At 42.3% G+C, this 23,322-nt stretch overlaps 1 protein-coding gene and 1 long non-coding RNA gene across 14 annotated transcripts in view; one reads left to right on the top strand and one right to left on the bottom strand.

Moving 5' to 3' along the window:
* Window positions 1–3,952, bottom strand: part of LOC106031493 (uncharacterized) — a 62,967-nt gene extending 59,015 nt beyond the window's left edge. For 2 of the 3 annotated variants that reach the window (XR_001204319.3, XR_010833018.1), the window contains exons 1-2: window positions 3,725–3,862; window positions 1,122–1,232 (exon numbers count right to left, since the gene is read on the bottom strand). This is a non-coding gene — a long non-coding RNA (uncharacterized lncRNA). Of the gene's footprint in view, window positions 1–1,121; window positions 1,233–3,724 lie in introns of all 3 variants that reach the window. The other variant, XR_010833019.1, reaches the window with a different exon arrangement.
* Window positions 3,953–4,073: 121 nt separating this feature from the next.
* The window catches only part of RHOBTB1 (Rho related BTB domain containing 1), a 62,237-nt gene continuing 42,988 nt past the window's right edge, over window positions 4,074–23,322 (top strand). For 7 of the 11 annotated variants that reach the window (XR_010833014.1, XR_010833015.1, XR_010833016.1 and 4 more), the window contains exons 1-2: window positions 4,074–4,211; window positions 8,468–8,566. The gene's annotated coding sequence lies outside the window, so the exon portion shown is untranslated. Of the gene's footprint in view, window positions 4,212–4,329; window positions 4,541–8,467; window positions 8,567–19,244; window positions 19,432–19,456; window positions 19,723–23,322 lie in introns of those variants that run through there. The other 4 variants (XM_013173781.3, XM_048069422.2, XM_013173811.3 and 1 more) reach the window with 4 other exon arrangements.

A 23,322-nucleotide genomic window follows, 5' to 3' on the forward strand; every position in this document is an offset into this window, starting at 1 on the left:
GTATGCCTTCTGATGTCTCATTCAGCTGCTGGTCTGCTCACAACTCCCACTGAACTATGTATAGTGTTTTACGTGTATGCTTGCCAAAACCTTGTAGGAAAGAACTAAAACCTCTCACTCCTCTGGAATGATTTGTTGTATTGCAGCTTAAAGACATCATGAGGCTTTCTAGGAAAGACTCTGAAAATCCTGAGTAGCTGAATCACTGTGATTTGGATGCCCCATGGGACATAAGGTCAGTGTGATCTTTGCCACACAAAGCTGTTGGGAACAGGAGTTCCACCTGCCCTACCACCAAATGCCAGGATGGGAATGTGAGCCAGAGCTGGACACAGCCTGCGGGAGGCTATGGGCAGTCAGAGAGCACACAGCAATGGGACACCATTATCTGAAACCTATTCTTGCCTGCTAAGGTAGTAAAGGGCTATAGTAACCACTGCCATAACCCCGAGACTACATTTGTGGCAATAGAGGGTAAAATATTAAAAGTATCTCAATGAATTGTAGCATGATGAGTCATTGGCTTTCAGACCTAACTGGAAAGGCCAGGGGCATCACTGCCCCGACATGCTCATTGTCACTTCCCATATATGACTTCCATGGTCACCACTGCTCGGAACCGAGTAGATGAACCTTCCTATTCCACCACAACACAAAGGCCTATGCTTTGTTCACTTTCAGCAAGACATCATGCTTCCGGGCACTGTTTGAAAACAGGTGTTAGGACTTTCAGAAAGTTCACTCAGTCTAACTCCACCTTATGTGCTTAGTGGGTGCTGAAGAGGACAAATGTATTAATCACCACAGATCAGATTTTATATCACTTTTCTACAGAACAAAAACCTCTCCCAAATCTATTATCTCCAGACATGAGTCATCAGGAGCTACTTTAGTCAGCATAACGTAACTGCAGTTCATGTACTACAGTGTAACAATGAAAGGACTCTTAACCACAAATATTTTTGTCACCACGGTATCTGTGAATGGGGAGCAATGTAATCACAGTCTTGACATCATGACTGGTATCAGCCTGTCTTCTGACTGAGTTCAAGAGATACTGTCACAAAAATTACACAACTGCCAGCCAAGGATTATTCTTAACAGCAAATTTAATAACATACTTAGGCACTCATTCCTGGAAGCCTGGAACTTACACAGCTTCTGATCATCTAGTTCATGTCCACTTTGAAGGATAGTATCACATCCTCCATGTCTGCTCACAGCTTCAGGACCTGCAATTTTGCACAAAAAGAAGCTGCATTTAAAAGCATAAACGAATCTATCTACAAAAAACAGTAAGGATCATAAATCAAAATTGCTGAAAACAGAGTAAGTGTGCTGTAAAGATTTCCATAGTACTGTTTAACAGCAGGTTAAGGCTGAAACAGGACAATCATACTTTAGAAAACAGGTGAATTACTAAATGCTTGCTTTTTCTGAATTAAACGTGTAACCTTAGTATCCAAGGCACAATTTTAATGTAAAAAGATATCCTCTACCTGGTAACTACAGGGCAGTGAGGAAACAACTTGACAGTTTAAAAATTAAGTGCAACACCAGTTTCTGATAACTTACAAAACATATTTCACTAACTGACAGACAAAGATTCCACAGCTTCCTTCACGTAATCTTTGTATCTTTGTGTTTGCTAGAAAAAAAAAATCTAGCAAACTTCTGGCACCTTGATATCATGGTATTAAAATACATTTAGCATTCTCTTGCAATAAATTAACAATTAGCCTGATATTTAAGGAAATATACCTTGGAAATATATCAAATTGTATTACTCTCAATATCCACGAAAAGCTGGTGTGCCTAGAAAGACAATACCTATTACCATTTACTTTATCATTATATCCTGGTACATCATGCAATCAGTGATTAAGAAATCATTGATTAATCTTATAGTGTAGTCTTTAAGTGTTTTTTACGACTACTCACATTATTCAGTTTCCTATTTCATCCCTATGATCCCAAGTCTTTTGCAAAAATGGAGAGCTCATGCACCAGTTGATGGACAGACCCAAACAGCCAGATTCTCTTTGTTGCTCTCTACAGGCTATTTACACTGGTTTTGAAGTACTTACCAAGCTACCTGGCCTAGCTGTATATTCCCATTAAGTCTTAAAGTGAATTGTCAGTCACAATTCCCAGGAAATCCTACCTTTGCAGGCATGAGAAAGTAAGTGAATGGACTACCCTTGGCCTAACTGTTTTCTCCCCAGTAGCACTGAGAAGCTTGCTTGTGCTGTACCTAGTCTGGGATTAAACATGGGAGTTCAATTTCCAGAACTGTCAGTCACGCACCTTTCACACACCTTAAATTCATTTTCAAGTGCTAAAAGAAATGCAAGAAATAGAAGCCAGGTATTCAGTGTTCACAAAAAGCAGCTGATTTAAAGCAATTTATATAACCTGTTGCATGGGTTGACTCTGATCTTACATGAGTTTACTTAGCAGAGCTAAAAATATTAGCCAATACAAGGTTTGAGGCCATCTTCTGAACAGACGCAGATGATAACCTTGTGAGCTCTGCTGTCTGCTCCAATTGCCTTGCAAATAATAGTGTTTCCAGCGTGAGTTATAGGAATTTAGACTGCTTGTACTCATTGAAATTGCACAACTATACGCTTCTGCACTCACATGCTGTGGAAGCACTGTGGAAGCTTCCTTACTGGGTTTTTAAACATGGCTTACCAGAAGTCTGAATAAACTCTTCCCAAGCAAAATAATCCTTCCATTTCTAGGGAATAACTGTGGCCCAACAATGTTTCTTTTCCCTTGATACCACACAACCAACAAAGGTAATTCGCTTTCAGAATTTATTCAAAATCTTAACATTTAGCAAAGTTGTTAGCAACTTTTCTTTCTGTTCCCTTAGCAATGGGCTCACAGTAAGACCTAGCTCCTGCAGTCCTGTGATTATCCTCCCATGTTTTTTGTTTTTCTAAAGTTACAGCATAGGGTATGCTGGTGCTTGACAGTACTCTAAGGCAATGATGTATGTGCTGGAGGCAGACTAGCCAAGGCTGCATGGCGTTCCACACAGGGTAATCCACCCTGCTGCACCGTACAGCATATCGATACAGCACGCATGACGCTGCTGATAGCAGGTAAGGCTGTTCAGGCCTTTGTGACAACACAGCAAAGCACATGAAATATAAAGCATCAAAAAGAGAAAGCAAATTCAACGAACTCCACTTTTGCTGTGCTTTATGTGGTTTGGGGCATAGACTTGTTAGTTCTAAACAGAAGCGAGGCTGACCTCTTCCACTGAAATGGGGGAGCATTTTGACAGCAAACCTTTAATGCTGCTAGTTTGTGTTGTCTTTAGACCCTGTATTTTTTCTTCCCTCAGAAGACCCATGCTGTCAGTAACCCTCAAGAACCAACATTAAATGTCCCTGCTGAGAGACATAAAGCACTAGCAAGCGCACCAAGCCTGAATCCCGCCCCCGTCCTCCGAACTCCTGCTGAACCCCCAGACAGAAAGATCCAGGGCTGACAACCAGGACACCAGGTAAGCAGAGATGGCTCCGCTCCTACCAGAGTACTGGGCCATTCCCTGAGCTGTAACTAAGCCATACACTCCACAACCCTCTGAGATACTGCATAAAGCTCAGCTATTCATGGTTTCCCTCAAGTGCTCTCTTTAAAGAGTGCTGTCAGTGTATTGTTGGTACAGAGGTCACACTCAGCGAGGACAAGGTGGCAAAACACTTACCGCTCCTCTTTAGCTAGGATTCAGCTTCAGCATGAAAACGTGTGAGGAAACTGAGGTGAACACTCGAGTTTATTCAGCAGACAGAAACGTTTAACACAGACACACACACACACCCCAGGGGAATTCAGCCCCTCACGGGTCTCCTGCCCCTCGCAGTGCCCAGGATGGCGCAGGGACCTGCAGCAGCTTCCCTGCCCTGGCTGCTGCAGACAAGCGGCGCTCCCTGAGGCAGGCAGCGAGGCGCGGCGGGGCCACGACGCCTCACCTGAGGCGAGGGGCGAGGCTGGAAGCGCCGTCGCGCGCCGCCCCCCCGCAACGGCCGCAACGGCCCCTAACGGCCCTAACGGCCCTAACGGCCCTAACGGCCCCGCGTGCTCGAGCGCGTTCACGTGACGGCGCTGCCCGCCCAGGGGCCGCTTGGCGGGGCCGGGCCGCTGAGGAGAAGGCGGCGGCGGCGGCGGCGGCGGCGGCGGCGGCTGGCGCTGAGGTGAGAGGAGGTAGCGGGGCCCGGGGCAGGCGGGGAGGGAGGCGCCGCGGTGCGGAGCTGCTCGGCCCCCTGCCGAGCGCCGGGAGGGAGCCGGGGGAGCCCGGGGCGGCTGCGCTGCGCTCCGCTCCGTTCGGGCGGCTGAGGAGAGGAGCCCGGGGAGCCGGCACCTGCCCGGCCTCAGTCCCCGCCTGGCTGCGGCCGGGCTCAGGGCGCTGACGGCTCCTTCGGGTGCCGCTGCCGCGCTCTTCGATTCCTTTTAAAGTATTTTGTTCATTTTGTTTATTTCTCCGGGTGAGCGCGGTGTAGGTACTGCACTGGGACGTTTAACGGTACGTCTGGTATGACTTTGATTTGTTCGTGAAGAGGGCTTCCTTATCCGATTTACCCTGTTTGCCCCCGTCGTTTTGAAAACTTGATGGGCTAAATTAAAATCTCTTCGTGTTTCTCTTTCTGTGTTAATCTGGCACGTTCACCTTAAAAAATTAAGTTTTTTTTCTTGTGTAGATTCTCCAGGCAGTTTCTGAATGGACTTTGTTTGAAAAGGAATTTACTGAATTAACGTAGCATGCACAAAGATAACTTGAGTTGACGTACTAGCGGAGTAGCATCTATCGCATGAGCAAAAATTGAATGTTCCTGCCCCTGGGTTCCTTTTTAATCTTAAATTATTAATGGATCTCTGCATTACACAAATGAAATTTGCAGCGGGCACTGAGCACAAGTGCATGTAGAGAACCAGATGTAAGAGGAGCTGGTTGTGCAGAAGGACGTGTCTCCTAAAAAGACCAGCAGGAGGATGAAGGCAGAGAGCCCCTTCTGTTCCTGACAGTTGCTGGGGACCTCTGGGGGAGCAACAGTGGGCTCTGCCCTGCCCAGCTCTTTTGTAGCTCTCAGAAAAGAGGAATGAGAAAAGGGCAAAACTTTTCCAGAACTGGGGAGCATGGGACTTAACATATTGTTGAGCAGCGGTTTAACTGAGTCACTGTGAGTGCTCCTACTGTAGCATGTTAATGGTAATCATGGTACCCCATCTTCTTTTAGAACCTGATTGTCAAGTTGAATAAAAGTATGTACGTGTGATCAGTTCCTTTTCTCTAGGTAATCAATACAGGAAAAAAATCCTTCATCTCCAAGGGAGACCTCAGGTAAAGACAAATTTGTTGAAACTGACGTAGGAAAGGTGAAACGCTAACATTTACCAGGGTTCTGGACCATTAAAGGTTTGAAAATGTGTTTGGAGGAAACATTGGCTTAGATATCAATGGGAAGTTAGATTTCTAGTGTCTGTTCAACCATGTAATGTACAGTAAGTGAGGTGTGTCATAGCAAAGATTGTAACAGTGAACTCACGTTCTGCACTTTGTTTTATGTAAACTTTTTTCAGTATTTGAAATTTTAAGGGGAAAAGGTTGAAGTGAGACTGTATTAAAGCAGGAAACATATTTATAACCAGTTATTTTTCTTCTGCGTAATACATTGAAGCTTGGTGAAGAAATTTTGGGCAGATATACTGAAAAACTGTGATGTTATAGAAACATGAAACAAATAGGTGAAGGTGATAGGCTGGTAGAAAGAAGCTGTTATGTAATTTGAGAGGATAAAGTTCTGCAATATTGTTAGTTTGGTAATAATCTTTTCAAAAGTAAATAAAAATTGGGGGAGAGAAAAGATTGTATCACCATAGGCTACCAAATAACCCGAAGGTGAGGCTGGGGTGGGTTTGAGGAGAAAATTGGGCTGAATTTTCCTTGAGTTTTCTCTGATGTCACTGCATTAGGGGGTTGATTTGTCTGCAGCAGAAGAGGCTCCTAGGCAAGGTCACCCATGACCGTGTGCTGGTCCCGAGGCGCCATCCAGAGAGCCCGGTGTTCTGTGTGGTGTTGTCTGTGTTCCTCCTGGGCCTTCCTTGTGCTGCAGTCATGTCACCTGCCAGCCTCTTCAACAACCACCTGCTCCTCTGCTTCCCAACACGTAAAGAAAGTTCCCCACCTGGAGAATAGAAGTGCATCCCCCATTGAATTACTCTTTGCTCCAGCTGGCTTTAGTTTCCCTCAATTTATGATGTCCTTACTGTGTGTCCTGCAGACAGCACCATAGTGGGCTCACAGCACTGCGTTGTGTGAGCACTGGTTCAGGTGGCAGCCTGTTTCCTGCCTCTGGGAGAGGGAAAGAGCTGCGCTGCCACAGCCAGAACTGTTGCTTTCTGCAGCTTCAGGCCAGGTCTCTTCAGCCAGGAGCTCCTTAAGACTCAAATAAGGAGGTTGCACGCATGGTTTACCTGCTCTCTTTCTGTGATGATGATATGTACTCAGAAGACCAGAAGATCTGCCCCTACTACAATGGTAGTGAAGATCTTCACTGAGTTAGAGTTGTAATTAGGAAGTACAGTGCTAATTAAGATTAGAACCTTTCTTTTTTTTTATGGTCCCAACTACCTTTAAAACCAGCGAGTGGAAGTAAGATCGAGGGGCAGGGGGACAGAAGACAGAATCTTTCTTATTTTAATTAAATGGAACTTTTAGGCTTATGCTTTAGTAATGATGAAAATCAGATTTAACTACATTTCTATCTGTTTATACGCTTTAAACAACTGGTCTGACCTTATAGCATAACAAAATAAAAAATCTCTCAGCAAGTGTGAGAGTCTCAATGTGGCCTTTAACAGGACAGCGATGTAAATAATTAATGATTTCTGAAAAAGAATTATGAATGAGCTGTGGAAGGGCTTTGCATGTCTGCTTAAAAGTGAGAAGGATCTTAATATATCTGTGGAGTCAGTGTCTGTAGATTTTAATGAGGGCAAAGCAGAGGAAAAACTGGTTAGAAAGCACGAGATCTCAGTGAAATAAAAACACAAAGCTCTGAGTTTGTGATCAGATAAGTCAGATCCTTTTTTAAAAGGGATGTGCTGACAGAAGCTGCAAATAACTTTGAATCTGGCATCAGTACTGAGGAAACGAATGAACAGTTATGAATAGTACAATGTCACACAAATAGGTATTTAAGCAGTTGAGCATCCCGTGTGTGCTAATGCTGCTATTTCATTCATTACTTGGGATTTTGTTTCATTGTGGGATGAGGCTGTGGTTGCCAGGGTTGATAAAGGGAGCTACATGTGTAGGCTGTGCAGGCCTGTCTTAGTCAAAGCCAGGGTGAAGAGAGCAGAAAACATGGTGAGAAGGTTCTTAACAGCCGTAGCTGCGTGCAGTAGCAGCTGAGGAAGACACATTCTTTGCAACTAAAATGCTTATGGCTGACTGGCAAAGATGCTGCTTCTAGGGCAGTAGAATTACTTCTGGAGGCTATAAGGATTGTGTCCCTGTCTCTCGTGCCAGTGGATTGCCTGTTCCACAAGGTGGAATCAGGTGTTACCTCATTTTCCTTTTACGTTCCCACTGTTGTCTTGTGCAGGATATCTACAGAAGGCAGGAATTTCTGTGGGAAACTAACTTCAGTCCTAAATTCCACTCTGAAATCTTACTTAGAAGAGAGAGAAATGCCTAGAAAAGCTAAGCAGGCCACTAGTCTTTTCAGCTGAAGAATCTGCATGTTACTTCTGCTTTTCAAGCTAGTGTGAAGCCTTTGAAGCTACTTGGCTCTTTGAGCTTTGCTTTTAGGGAAGCATCAGGGGTGAAATCAATGTTGCACCCACGTTAGGTTCCTGGTAAAACCACAGCATTGCTTCTGGATGAGAACCATACCACAACAATGCAGACAACTACCAATCCCAGCATAACACTTCTATAATTAATTTCACCTGGGACTAAAGGTGGATGCAACACAGTAATCCCAACATCATCAGGCTGTTACTTCATATTTTAGACAGTCTTGTCACCCCCTTGAAGGTGGGCTAAAAAACCCTCCTCAGAGGCTGTTAGTTAACCTATGAAGAACTAGTTGACTGATACAGCAATGTTTGGTTCTCATGCATAGGGTGCTTTTTGTATCTACATCTAGAGGAAAACTATTCAAGACCCAGCTTTATTTGACAGAGGTGTATCAATTTCCATTTATGCTCAAAATCTTGTCTGTACCCATGACCTCTTCAATGCATTGGAGTGAAAAGTTGGTGTTTTAGTGCAGATATTCAGTCTACCTGTGTTTGGAACTTTGAAAGACTGTTCTGTTGACCAAGCAAGCCTGTTCTATAATATAAAATAGGTCATGAGAGCTGTCTTTAGTTTTGCATGTGTTATGATTTTTAGGTTGAAAATAGTATGGTTTATTGTCTTTTTTTTCTCTACTTTTCCCTTCAGGAGAGCCACAGTAATAGAAAGATATGAAATATCTTTAATGGAATTCTGCTCTTGATCAAGCCATTAAAAATGGATATGAACGTTATTTTCTCCTGTGAGGTAAGTAATGCCAGGGAGAAATTAAAGAAAAAAACTGACTGACTTTGTTTAGTGTTGCTGTCACCACTGCTGTTCTGTCCAGCTGCTTTTGTTCGTGTATTTTAAAGTTATAGCATCTGTGACTTAGAGAACTTTGCATTGAAAGTCTTAATTGAAAAGTCTTAGAATTAATTCTTTTGGTTACAGGATTACTCAACTTTGTTGTGACGTTCTAGTAGATAAAAACAAATGTATAAAGGTGTATATTCTAGTGTAATTGTTGGCTTCTACACATAGTAGCTTTTGACCCAATATTGAGCTTTTTTTCAAAGCATCAAAGAAATAGAAGCTCTTAAGTCTAATTCTCAAGAGTGAATATTTACCCAGAGTAACTGCAGACAGAGGAAATGAGTGACTTCCTAAAGTGAAGAGTTTGTACCGCAATTTTTTTTTGCATCCCTCTTTTTTTCTGCTCTGTGCAGTCTAAGCAAAGGTGGGGCTGTTGCTAGCCTGAATTACAGGTGCATATTAATAAGGCTAGTATGGGACTTGCCAAAAGCTACTTCTGTACTGAGCCAGTACTGTTAGGAAACTGCTGTTTCATATGTAAGAATTAGTAAAAACCAAACACATCTCCTGAATTGAGAATCATAGGGAAATTCAGGCTGTAAGGAATCTCAAGAGGCCATGTAGTCCAGCCCCCTGCTCAAATTTTCCAGTAGTCAATGAAATTTGGACTAAAAAGGCCAGTAGGTGAAAATAACTATTTATGTTCAGAAACAATAAGGAAAATGGATTTGTATCTTGCCATATATATTAAATGTACATTATAATAATGCAGATAGGAATGTAACATGCTACTAAAACTTGTCAAAGGGAAAATATTCTAATTAAGACAGGATTGTAAAAGGATAGGGTTTTTCTCTGAACAAAGGAAACAGTAAATCTCTGATGTATTCGCTTGTAATCACAAATGAAGCCTCTACAGGTCATCTAGCACAGTGACATGTTGCCAATATTTTCAAGAATGGGTTCCCTGCACAAATGACCCCCTTCCCAGACTTCTCTAGGGAATCAATTTACTTACTTTCTCATGTAACCAAATTGCTTTCTCATAATAAATGGAGAGGAAGTAAACATGTTTTTTATCCCAATACATTTTATTGAAACATTTCCTCTGAAGTATATTTGTTCATGGGAAAACATAGTGACAATGTGAATAAAAATAAGCATCTTGTCAGGAAGCTTAGGGAGCAGTCTCTCCCCCCGGGCTCTCAAAATAAACACAAACCCCGTCCTCCTCCTCACCACCCCCTCGTCCCCCATTGTGTACCACCAAACAGAACATTTTATGAGCCCTTGGAATAACTACTTCAGTGTTTTGGGCAGAGAGGGTCATCCAAAGAAGGGTTTAATACTGTCAGCAGAGAGAGGTTTCATCATTCAAAGCCTGAAAGGAGGGTCATTGAAGGGAAGAGATGTGGTTGTTTCCTTTGGATTTCTGCTTATCTTAATGCGCTTTGAATCGATCCCTCAAAATTGGTAATTTGATAGCCTTAATAGTTACATTAGTAATTTAATGAGCCCCTTCCAGTGCACTATCAAAGACAAACATATACTTGAGGAACAAAAATAGAATCATTTTATAGTGCAGTTCCTGAAAGCCAGTGTATAATATTACATGTATGCAAGTTTTGATGCTATGAATTTTTTAATATACCATGAGTGATTTCATCGTCATGGAAATATGTAATAACACAAAATGGCACATCTAAGAATTCCCAGTATCTCTCTTCACCCTCATTCCTAGTGGCAAGTCACGCTTCCAGCCTGATTTTTTGTCTCTCAATGGATTTCTGCGTAACTCTCATAACTCATTTAATTAAGTTACAGATGGTTATAGTTCTTGTGAAACGTACTCTGTGAACTCACTGTTTCCAGGTTTAATTTCTGTTACTGGATATAAATTCTTGAAGAGAACATATATGCAGGTCTGTATAGAAGTTAACTTATGTATTGTAAAGTCATGTGCTTGAGTCAGAAAATGCTACATCTGCGGAAGGCATGTCTTTGTAGAGCTGTTACTTGCTCCTTAGTATCCCAGTCACAGCCTGTTTTCTTATGGGCTTCCAGGTCACTTGAGGAATTATGAGATGACTAGTAGTAAATTTAGCTCTGTGGTTAAAGAAGACACTGCTCTCAGATATTACTTTCTCCATAGTCAGTAGAATGCTCCACAGACAATAGAATAAAATGGGTAAGTGTATACTACTGCACACAATCATGCAGACTCCAGCAATTTAATTTAGCTGCCAATTCAGGTAGATATGAAACAAGCTCTGGTCTGTGTAAAACCAGCAGAGGAGCATGTATGCCTGTGAAACAGCAACCCGCAGCAGAATTAATGTAGAATAGGAAATTTTAAATCTTAAAACTGCTTAAGCTAGTCCTTCCCAAGCTTTTGACTAGAAAGTATGAAAACTGGGGGACTGCTATGTATCTGTGGTTGGTGGGAATGGGTAGTGGTGCTATGTTCATAGCTTTTAATCCTTAGAATTAAATATGTTCTCTAGTAGTGTTTTTCACAGCATGTTGAAATGCTGTACTAAGCACATCTCTAATTTCTGTACTTTTAATAAGGGAGAGTGAGTGATTCTCATAACATCCATGCAGAATCAGGAAACAATTCTTTGTTAGGTGAGAAACTGGGAAAGAAATGCTGCAGTCAGAAATGTCTATTAATTCAGGGAGCTTAGACAAGGTACCCAACAGAATAAATCCAAGTTGTAATATAAAAGCAGTGTTGTCACCCCAGAGCATCCAGTTGGCAACTGGAATTACCTGTGTCTCACACTTCAGAAACAAGGGCTTAGCACTCTCAAGATGAGTTTTACAGCAATAAAAACATACTTGGCATGATACTTGCTTATTTTCACTGACTTTATCAGTGATGAAATGTGTTTGTGTCTGGGCTCATAAATGGGCAAATGTCCCAATAAGTGTTCTGAGCGACATTTAGGTCTGAGACAGGTGTGTATGTTGTGGACCTCATGACCGCCTGCATGTTTCAGTTCTTGATTTATGGCTGTTGCTAAACACTTGAACTCCTTAAATGTGGCTCTCTTTCAGATGCATGATTTCCATTGGCATGCATGCTTAGACGTATAGTTAGATCCTTAGTCAGTAAATAAGGAAGAATGTTTCTACCAACATTTCCCAGTCTTCTGAGGGAAATTGTTGTGGGTGAGGCTTTACTTGAGGCAATGTAACCGGTTCCATTAGAATTTCTCCAGGGGTGAATCTGGTTCTCTTAATCCTCCTTTCTTTGTATGTTTGCAACAGTGGTCCCCAATAGTAATTCTATAGTTACAGAACTGTCAACATTTCTCTTACAATAATACAGTATTTTAACTGTAGTTTTTGAATTTAAGTGGAAAGTAATGGCTTTTTCTTCATACTTTTCAAATCACACCGCATACATGGTATCTCAAATCCTTTAAGTTCTGTCTTTTACCTAATCTTTTTCAAACCTGTAACAATGATAGACAGATGGACAGATTCTGGAGGTAGTATATTCCAAATTCTCTGTAAAAACTGTAAATGTGTATAAGAAAGATGTGCTTTCACAGGTGGTGGCTTTTAATCAGTAGTGTTTCAGAAAAATCAAATCATTTTTTGTTAACTCTTCCTGGTAACAGTAATGTGGGAAAAGCCCATCAGACAGCCTGCGGTGAAGTGTGCAAACTGTCTTCATTTGCTGCTTTTAAGGCTTTTCTTCAAGATATAAAAGTGGATCACTATGTGCATTCCTCTGCAATTTCCACAGTTACCATTATCCTTCAGCTACACAGTTTTGGTAGAATTTATATAAGGCCTTTCAAAGGGAGAAAGGTGTCCACCAGAACCAATCCCAGTAATCTTCTTTCTGAGTATGATCTAAGGCCTTGACTCATTAGGGAAACAAAAACTGTGGAAACTAGATTTGCTTAAACATAATGAATTAAACCACTAAAATAGATGAGCAGCGTTTGGACAAAGTAAACCTTCTGTTGATATAATCCAAGCTAACCCATTAAATTTAAGTTTGTTTTGCTGAAGTGAGGTCTTTGCGTGGGAATCTGTGCTAGTGTAACTAAATCCAGTCACTGGACTGGTGTAAATAGCTGTAAGAGATACAAGGTTTTACATTCCAGGAAAAGCTCTCTCTTTAAAAATCATGTATGTTTCAGAAGCAGAGGATGTACAGAATATAACAGGAATTCTACAGATCTTTTTCTTCTTGAATTATCACCTAAATTGAAGCCCATAGGGATCAGTAGAAACCTTCCCCATCAGTTTCAGTGGGATTTCTATCAGACTCTTAAACCATAACCGGGGGCTTTTACTTTAGTGTATAGCCACCTATAGGACAGAGGTGCGAGAGTAAATCACATTTAACAAGGCTGTTTATCACAGGTGAATGATGGTGAGATTAAGCTGCCCTTGATTCTACTGTTTAATCCAGCTCTTTTGTTTTGGTCCCCTGGAGAGAACAGAATATGGCTATTGGATGCTCTTGTATGCAAGTAGTGATTCAGAGACCTCTTACACCAGTCTTTGACTACTGGGGAAAGGAGGGAAAATCCACGTTTGTTCTCTTCCCCTCACCACCTCTAACCTACACCCTCAGGTTCCTGTAGCGAGGGAGCTTTGTTCAAGACTGTCTGCGTGATCTCTCTAAAAGTGCCCGTATAAACAACTTGGTGCAGCAATTGCACATAGGTGCAGAGACTTATATTTAGAAATCCTTTAGAATTTATGCAGTCATTGAGCAGTATTTCAGCTTTTCAATTTTGGTCTGAGTTTTGTATCCTCCTGCATATAAAGCTACTAGACTTTGAATACGATAGGTGACTTTTACAGGCCTCAAAAGGCAGGCAGAGCATTTATAATGCTTTAAAGAGTGAGAGCAGATCCATTTATATATGGGTTTTAAAGCTCAATAGCTCAGATCAAGAGTGAGAAGCAAAGACAGTGTTTGCCATTGAGAACTTTTTATTGTAGTTCCCAGATATCCCTGTCTCTTTAAAACTCAGTACTCAGAAGTGAATTTTGACTGATCTTTGTAGAGGAGGGACTGAGACCAGCCAGAAGGTCAGACAGACAGAATCTTCCCCAGCTGACTGTTTGCTGTGACTCTCATTTCATTCCCCAAATATATTCTTTCCTTTCCATTAACATCTGAGTGGATGGCAGAAAGGTTAAGAAGAACTTTTAACAGTTATGCAGATATCAGCACCACAGGTGAGATAAGTGGATAATGCAGTATAGGCATGAGATCACTTCTTCAAGGTGAGAATGTGCACCTGGGATTAGGTTTTCATATATATATGGATGTTTTCCTGTGAAGTGGCAATAAAGAGTTATTCTGGGCTGAAAATGTGTTTCTGGTATGTCCCAGTTGGTGAACGAAGGCAGTAGTTATGGACAAAATTGCCAAAATTTGAGAATAATTTTTCATGTATTAGTTTAGCTTTCACTGATACATTAGCATGTATTTTGGTTAGCGAGTGGTATAGAATACAGTGCTCCAACAGGTTTTCTCAGAGGGCAAACCATAGATTTTAAAGATGAGCCTCCTGTGTCTTGGAAACCCCCTTAAATACTGGAAATAGCTGATAAAGCTAGCATGCTCTGGGTAGCTGGAAAAGTCTTATGACATTTTGATGCAATCATTTCTAGTTTCCTTCCTTTGTGAGACAGCAAAATGATAAATATTCAAGAAGAAATCCTCCTACTAGTCAGTTATTCCCATTTAGCTTGTGTTTGAAAGTGATACATAAGCTGATTAAATCTTTCTTACCCATGTTGTAATTCTGAGGATCTAGAAGCAGGGAATATAACCATTACAAGCTGTTGCAAACCTTCTATCTTAAAATAAATAAATAAATAAATCCCCATTTAATAGAAAACTAAGCTGTGTTACAAATTCTTAATACTGCCTTGTCCTCTCTGGGTTGTGAATTCAGTGAGCTGTAGCTCTTCCACTTCTTCCCTTGGGAGACTCTTATATAATCATTCAGCTGTTCCTCTTGCTGTCCTTCTTATTAAGCTGAAATTTTATGTTGCTTAATTGTATCCTGGTAGACCTAACTTTGCGAACTAGGACTAGTGAAATGAATTCACTCCCTTCTAACACCAGACTACACAGCCAGTACAGAAGAGGAGTGCAGTAGTGAAGGCAGTAATAGAGTTTTGCAAGGTTTCATGTCAGAGACTGTTTCAGCGGAACTGAGACACACCTGAGTCAGCAGGTGCCCTTCCAGCAGTGAAGACTATCCATGTTCTGCGCTGTATTAGGAAGAGGTCAGTGGAAGTGATTATTCCCCTCTACTCAGGCACTTGTCAGGCTGCACATGAAGTAGTGTCCAGTGTGGGGTTTCACAGTACTGAAGAGAGTGGAATGAATGCTCATACAGTTAGGGACCTGAAACACAAGATATGCCCAGAGATACTGAGGGAGCTATGTTTAGCCTTCTCTTCTCCATCTGTAGATAAGGGGGCATCTACTTAGTGTCTTCAGATACCTGACAAGGGGCCATTCAGAAAACAAGTAGGCTCTTCTCAGAGCTGCACAGCAAGGGGACTACGTGCAAGGTGTGCATATATTCAGCATTTCATATCCTTCCATTAGTGAAAAAGACTGGAAATACAATTCACGCAGCAAACTGGTGCTGTATCTCATTCACAGAATGCCTCAGTAAGATCCAATGCAGTGTTGCCTTCTAAAGGGATGATGGTCTTGCACTGTATTTAGTATTCAGTAAACAACTGGAGGAAAAAAAAAAAGCATGGTGGTCTGTTAGTGTCTGTAATGCATACAATGGGGGGATACTATTGCATCCATCACATCTCCATCTCTGAGAACTGACACAGAATTGTGTGGGATATTATGAAAAGGGATGCAACTGACCTATTTGTTTTGCTTTGTATCACAGTTGGCTGAGAACAATTGTTAACATCACTAAGTAGAGGCACCTTGTTTCAAACTCTAAACTCTGTCCTTATAACACAAAAAAAAACCTCACATTGCTAAAGGACTGCATACAATATGTAATAGTTCTGAAGAGAAAGCCAGTTGTGAATGCATATGCATTTGGCATGGGAATAATACAGCTCTGAATGCAAACCCATTAATAAAAAAATTGTATTGACAAGAAATGACTTGAATTTTATTTCAACGTGCATAAAATATGCATTTACATGTTTTTTTTCCAATGCATTTATTCTCTTTATGAATTTTTTATGGAAAAAAAATCTAATGGAGTATATACCAATCCATTACAGAAGTAGTTAGAAGTGATTTTGATCTACCCACATAATTAAAGCCTCGAAGCCTAATTGTGGGGAAAAAGTAGACTTCAATGATGGGAGCTGGGTAATTCTGATAATTCTGATATTTTAATTCACTTGCTGCCAGTTGGCTAAGACTACATATCTCACATACAATAGGACGATGGCGAAGTCCATCACTGATGTACCGTCTCCTTATTTTGATTGTACATCATTCATTCATGTTCTTTTGTATTGTTGAAAGCAGGTTTCATAGACTGTAGGGAGCACCTTCTGTTCCTGTGAGACTGCCAGATGCAACACAGAGCCCATACCTATATGGGATAATTTAACTTACTTTGCTTTACTGAATTCCTCATGGATTTAAACTTATTTCCCCTAAAAGCCTCTTAATCTCAACATGTTCTTAAAAGCTCTTCTGATATAAAGGGCCCCTGCATTCAGAGCTAAGGGGAGAGCTCCCATTTGTCCCATGCTATTGAGTTTTATCCTTGCGCTGTCCTGGGTTGCCTCTGCAATGTCAGATCTGCCTTTCCTCAGTGTATGCTCAAACCCCGTCCCATAGCTGTCCATGCTGTCTGCTCATCTGCGTGTAACTTGTCTTAGGAAACTGGAGTTGTGCTTGGGGGTTGCTACCAAAAATGGAGGGGAAATCAGTTGTCCTGAATTAAAAGCATGACTTCCCAGGGGGAGCAAATGCCAACATCGCTAGATTATTTCTTTATTTATTTTAACTTTCTGAAGCAGACATCTCTTATAGACCCTACCTAGACCTGTAGTACAGGGAAGAAGCCCTTGCTTCCACATGGCATCAAGTCTGGATGAGTCTGAGATGCAGACTTTCTCAGAATGTTAACACACAGTATTATAAAAACTCACCCCCAGACTTGTGTGCTTGGACTATCACGCTTCTGCAGATACAGCAGAGCAGATTATGATGGGCTGGTGAGAAGCATGGGCTATTTCATTTCCTTCTCTTTCTGAAGTTTTCACAGAGAAGCTGAAGTAAATGTTTCTAATCCCCTCTTCCATCACCTTTTGTTATTCTTGACTGGTATTTTTTCAACATATCTGCTCCTGAGCCTTCCTCTGGTCCCTCAGAAGCACAGAGGATGGCAGGGCCTGAGGGCATTAAGCTTCAGCAGTTCTGTGATGGTAGAAAGCTCCCTAAGGAGTTCAGCCAGCAGAGCGTGTTGGAGGAGCCTCTGAAGTTAAACTAACTTTCCAGAGCCAGGAGAAGAAAGGTTATTTGTAACTTCAGTTATGGTTTACGCACAACTAATGTTCTCTCATGATATTTTTAATCATCTGAGAAATACGTTCTCAAAACCAAAATGTTAACTTGGCCCCAGAGTAAAGAATAAAATGTTGGAGCATATGGAATATACCCTTACGTTTGCACTTCCGAATACATTTTGTGATTTAGTAAAACTAAAATAATTCTAAGTAGAATTCTTTGTGTACAAATGCACATTTTTTATTCTTCTTATTTTTTATCCAGTTATTCTCTGAGTTGTGTGATGGAGTTAACAACACTTAACAGAGATGCAACGATGGGACACACTTGGCAGCCCATAATTGTGTTTTGGAAAGCTCTATGGACTTGGCAAAACCAGGCTCTGTAGTTAAATGCTAGCCATGGTCCAATGGCATGTCCTCGGGGATGGTAAAAATGGAACTTATTTCTTTCACCCTCTCCCTCTTGCTATTAGCCACCCTTGAAAACAGACAACCAAACAAGAAAAATGCAAGCTGGCTACCTGGAATACTTAAACATCTAACTGAGTAAAGCTTTAACACTCATGTATTTTTAATGCTTGTGCTAACTCAGGGGGAATACTTGTGGTTTATTACTGTCCTTTCTTGTACCAAAGCCTAGAAACTGTCAGTTGCTCTACACCCTATTAGAGATGCATTCCAGCCACTTGTGAAGGTATGTTGCTCAGACAAGTTGGTGGTCAAAGCTGTCCTGTTTGTTAAAATGTTTGTAAAAATATAAATACCGTTCAATAGGATTATGTGACACAGGACAGAGAGCTTCTAGCTGTTCTGGGTTTTTATTTTATACTTTGCTGGAAAAGCTGCAGTCTGAATTAAATAGGAAGTTACACATTTGTGGTGGGAAGGCACTGAATGGTAGAAGTTGCTGCAGGTGGTCATTTAAATGGAAACTACACAGTAGCTGCAGCTGCTTCCACAGCTGCAGAAGCCTTCAGGCTTTGGGTACCCTTTGATGGGACAGAAAAAAAGAGGGAAACTTCAGACTTTTTGTTCATCAAAAGCAAAGTGCTATTTCTCTTTTCCCTTGTTAAACACCTGAGTAATCTTTGTCATTGCAGTCTAGGTGTGTTTAATAGGGTTCTAGCTCTGTGATTTTTCTTCAAAACGTGAATATTTAAACTGTAAAACAAAGGTGCCAATAAGAAACTAAGATTTGCCACTCCAAAACAGCCCAGTAAAATGGATACCTTCTGTATCACCCTGTTTTGCCCAGTCCCTGAATTATGCAGGCTGAACCTGAGCCTTACTGTTCCCCAAAAGTTGCACATCCTAGAAATGAGTACACAGGGGGATTGTTCTTACACAGAATGAAAGTTTTTAACCTCATTTATAGAGAAAAAGTTGTTCATGCAGAGCTTGAAACTAAAAAAAAAATGGAAGGTAATCATACTATTAATCTTAAACCTGTAGGTTGTGAGATTTAATTCGTTTTCTGTTGTTACTGTTGACTGCGTTATCAATTTGGTACTTCTTTGCTTGCAAGCAGATGTCCTGAGTGAGAGTGTATGGACAACAAGAGTTGTTTTAATTTCTGATTTGTTTCCCCCCATCCATCCAAATTCTGTGCAAAGCTGGGAAAGTAATGCTTAATATTTGCAGTACCTCACCCAATAGCCTCCTGTGAAGTTGCCAACTGTAATTTTTCATGACACAGTTGTACTCTACTGAGGATTGTTGCAGTCTGACCTGGATAATGTGAGTTTGGCTTCACAGTATTTGAAAAATATAGTTGACTATAACCAAAATGCAGTTGGGTACTGTCAGTCAAGGTGTTCTTTAAACAAGTTTGTAACGTTTTCCGAAGAAAAGGCAGTGTTACTGCCGGAAGACTGGCAACGTACAAGTCCAGCCCGCTGTAAGGGCACGCTTTCTTTCCCCGAGTCACCCCCGCTGGGTCAGATCGGTCCCCTTGGCGGTGCGGGGCCGGGCCGGGGCCGCTCCCCGTCCGTGTCGCTGTCCCCGTCCCCGTCCCGCTCCCTCCCTCCCGCCGCGTCCCGCTTTTCATGAATGAACGCGGCGGCCGCGCTATAAATAGCCCGCGGGCTGCGCACGTCACAGGGCGCGCGGCTCCCGCCCGAGTCAGCGCCGCGGGGCGGGCCGGGGGGAGCCGAGCCGCGCCGAGCCGAGCGGGCGGCATGCTGCCTCCCTGCCAGGGCGAGCCGCCGCCTGCCGGCGCCCCCCCGGTGTAAGGAGCAGCGGGGAGGGGGCACGGCGGCGACTGCCACCCTTGGCCCGGCCCTGCACCCCGGCTCCCGGGCATCCCGCTCTCCCGGGTAGGTCCCGCGTCGCCCGGGCGCGATCGTGCTGCTCCCCGCCGGGTGCTCCCGGGCCGGGTGCCGCCGAGCCCTGCGCGCTCCCGCAGGTGCGCTCCTTCCCCCTCGGGAGAGGGAGAGGAGGCGGCCTCCCCTCCCCGGTACCGAGTCCTCGCTGGAGCTGAGCCCTCCGGCCTCCTCTTCCAGCCACGAGGCTCGAGGCAAAAATAGATGATGCTTACGGGAAGCAGAAACCTCTTGGCGCTTGGTGCTTCTGAGTGGCATCTCCTAGAAGCCCGAAGGTTTGCAAAGGTTTATCTTTCTTCCTCTTTTTTTCCCCCCTACATTTCTCCTGCTGTGTCTGTGGAGTCTGTTTTGGGTTGCTGTGACTACAGCAGGAGGCTGCTGTGGGGGGCTTGCAGCACGCAGCTATCAGGTGTCTCCTGGCTGGACCTCTCTGAGGACCAAGAAAGGCATGCGGTAGTAGACCTTAATTTGTTCAGTCAGCCTGTAGTGGATATGGTAGCATCCAACATCTAGAGCAAAGGGAAAGCAGTCACTGGGCAGGCTGAGGAGGACTAGTCAGAGAGCTCGGGGTTGCCTTCTGCTGGTCAAAGCACTACTCAGGCTTCCAAAGGCAGCAATGTACTTGTTTAAAAATGATAGTAATAATTAAAAAAAAAAAAAAAAGCCCTTGAAGCTGTGCATATGGTCACAGTGAGAGCAAGGAAGAGATGCCAGAATATTCTCAATGACTTTGTTCATCCTCAGTCTGTGTACTATTTCAGGACACGCAGCTGACTTGAAGCCAAATGTTCAGCTTGAGCTGTAATAGAAGCTGAGGTGGAAATTAGTTTGTTCATTGTGTTCACAGGAGCTCTTAAGCTAGCACTCTTTCTAGGCAAAAATAGAGCATGTGAGGAGGAAAGCACTGTTGTTAGGACAGAGACAGAGTCGCTGTGTAACTGTTCAGTATAAGTAGCAACTGAATGGGACATATCTGTGTACAGGCTATGATTCAGGATAGGTCCCAGCACGTGGAAGTAGAGCAGCTTAATTTCTCTTCAGTAATTTTCTGAGGTCCTCTTCCATTAGGTTGTGCTTTTCTTTTTTTTATGCCCATTGGATTTGTATGCCTGATGCTATGCCTCAGGTCTGTGATGTATCCATTCACTATTAATAGAAAAAATAACTTGGTGAGCTGAATGTTTATACTGTTTTTTTTAATCTCACAGACATAATACTTACAGAGCATAAGATCTGGGACATGCTCAGATGTGTACAAGTATTTTTATCCAAGAAGAAATAAACATCAGTTTTAGCTCTGGGGAGCTTTCTAAAACTCCTGCCCTTTTAAAACTCCAGGCTTCACAAATACTGTAGAGCATTAGACTGAGAGGAAGAGCTGATCACTTGACTGGTAAATCCCAATGTTTGATTCTTTACTAATACATTTTGTTCACTGGAAAACTGTTTAAATCCTGCATCCAGATGTTGCCCTGGCTGAAGGAGCTGGAAAGACAGAGAAGCCTTGAATTTAGGAAAAGCACAGGAGCAACAGATGTTTGACATGTCCCTCCTTTGCTCCCATCTTTTCTGCCAGAAGAAAATTATCGAGTATTGTAGAACAGAGAACGTACCTGTGACTGTCTCCCAAGCAGGGTCTGTTTTCCCCCAAGAGGGGAAAAATAAGGCAGAGCAGTCATTGCTACATACAGCAGTTACAGAGCTCACAGCAAGGCATCATTGAGGCAAAGACTGGTCAGATCAGTGTGAAAATACCCTTGGATCATGGATGGCGTGTGCATAAAAGAGCTCAAGGCCTTGTGCTGAAGGACTGGGTGGTGACATGGCGTGTGAGCTAGAGTTGGTGCCACCTGGGGTACATGCGGTGACAGTTGGGCCCTTTCTTAATAGGGGTAGGCTCATGAGATTAAACTATGGATTCACTTTGGTTCTCACCTAACATTCTACTTTTCTGTTTTCCTATCCTTTCTGTCTGACATAAAAGACATGGCAAAAGATATGGTAATTTCTGTCTTTTTTCTAAAAAATTTTGGCGAGTCTATGTGTGGCACTAGACATTACAAGTAAACTCCACGTACACTTGCTTCTTGCACAGTTCACTTGATGTCACTGGATTTGCATTTGAGATATAAATGCAGGACTTGAGCCAGGATCTGGAAGTAGCACTTATCTGAAGTCTGGAATCATGAAGTATTTACTATTCTAGTCAGTGTTTAGATTTTTTTTATGCTGTCGTCTAGAGATTTCATTCACCTTGTACAGTTTCCTTGTACCAATCATATGTGAGAGTAAATAAAATCACAAAAAAAATCTTCCTAAAACATCACTGATTAACACATGAGAAATATCACACAAAGTTCAAGAAACTAGAGCCGGATCCTGTCTTTTGGAACGAAAAAAGCAGAAAGTGAATTCTTCAACAGCTTCCTAGGCTAGAAGGTCACTGGTGTCTCTAGAATATTTGTCTTTGTAGTTCTAGCAAAAGTTGATAAATATATTCCCCATAGAAATGTGCAGAAGTTGGAAGAATGCCTTGTTTATTTATTTTTGGTTGGTTGGTTGGTTGGTTTCTTACCAAAGAGAGCATACAATGTCAATACCTGTCTTTATATAAATTGGTAAAATCGGTAATAACCTTTACTACAATAGCAGTAGTGTAATGCTGTATGAGCTCCTTAATTGCATAAGAGTAACATATCATGGTGTTCATGACCATGAAAACCAGTAGTGCTGAATCAGGCTTTTTCAGTGATGCTTCTCCCTTTAATCCTGAGTTTTATATCTTATCCCAGGTACTCTTGAGCATTGCAGTCACTAAGGATTCAGCTGCAGCTTTGCCCAAAATATTGATCCAAATACCAAACCAGGAGACAAAGCATCTGATGCTGTCTACATTAGTGGGTCATGCAGTGCAGTAGCAGGGGATCTGAAGATGAAAATGTTGGTGCTGAGGTCCCAGTGTGCATGCAGTACACGTTTCAGGGGCTGCAGGTGTTACTTCAGATTACCTTTAATCTGGTGTGGGGTGAATGCTCACTCTTTAGTGGTGGGTGACATGTCTTTCACTTCAGATTAATCTGAAACAAATTCAGTTTGTTCACTTAGGTGGCCGTTCCTGATGCAAACCAAAGCATTGTAAGTGGTGATGACTGGGGTTTTTGCTTCAAAAATGTATTCTTGTCCAAACTAAAATGCTAGTAGAGCTGCACCCTTAGTCTGTTCCTGCAATGTGATCTGTTGCAGAAGGAGGAATAATCTAAGGTCTCAGTGCACAATGGCATTTTATGGGGGGCTGCTTTATGAAGTAACAGCTTTCTGGAGATGGTTACCACCTGGTCCAAATGAGTCTTGCCTGTTCTTCATTTATTCAGTTCTCAGTCACTTTTATTAATGTCAGCCACAGCTAATTTCAGTTAGTGTTGACATGCCAAGTTATGGCACACAGCAATGCCAGAGCTTGGTCACTGCCTAGCCCCTTGTGTTTGCTGTGGGTATCTCTGGTAAATGGAAAGCAGCCACTGGAGCCAGGTGCATCCTGAATCCTGACAAAACGCATTCGCAAAACTATGCGAGAGCCTTAAATCAACCATGTGCCAGTCCAGATTATTTCCCTCTTACTGGGGGTGGGTTCAGTGTGGTCACTCTTCCTCACATCTCTCTGAACAGCAAAAAAGAAGAAACAGAAGGAACTTTAAGGGACTGCTCTGCATCATGGCGTGTTCTTGAGGTAGACTGAAGAACTGCTGAAGGGAGGGGTAGCAGTGTTGTAGGTTCTCCCACAGTACAGAAAAGATTCATCCTAGATTCTTGTACCTGGCTTCTGAAGTGGTTAAACATCCTTTACCTGCTGTATGGATTAATTTCTAGAGACATGATCTCATCACA

The sequence above is a fragment of the Anser cygnoides genome, chromosome 7 (assembly GCF_040182565.1).
Source record: "Anser cygnoides isolate HZ-2024a breed goose chromosome 7, Taihu_goose_T2T_genome, whole genome shotgun sequence".
Taxonomy (NCBI): domain Eukaryota; kingdom Metazoa; phylum Chordata; class Aves; order Anseriformes; family Anatidae; genus Anser; species Anser cygnoides.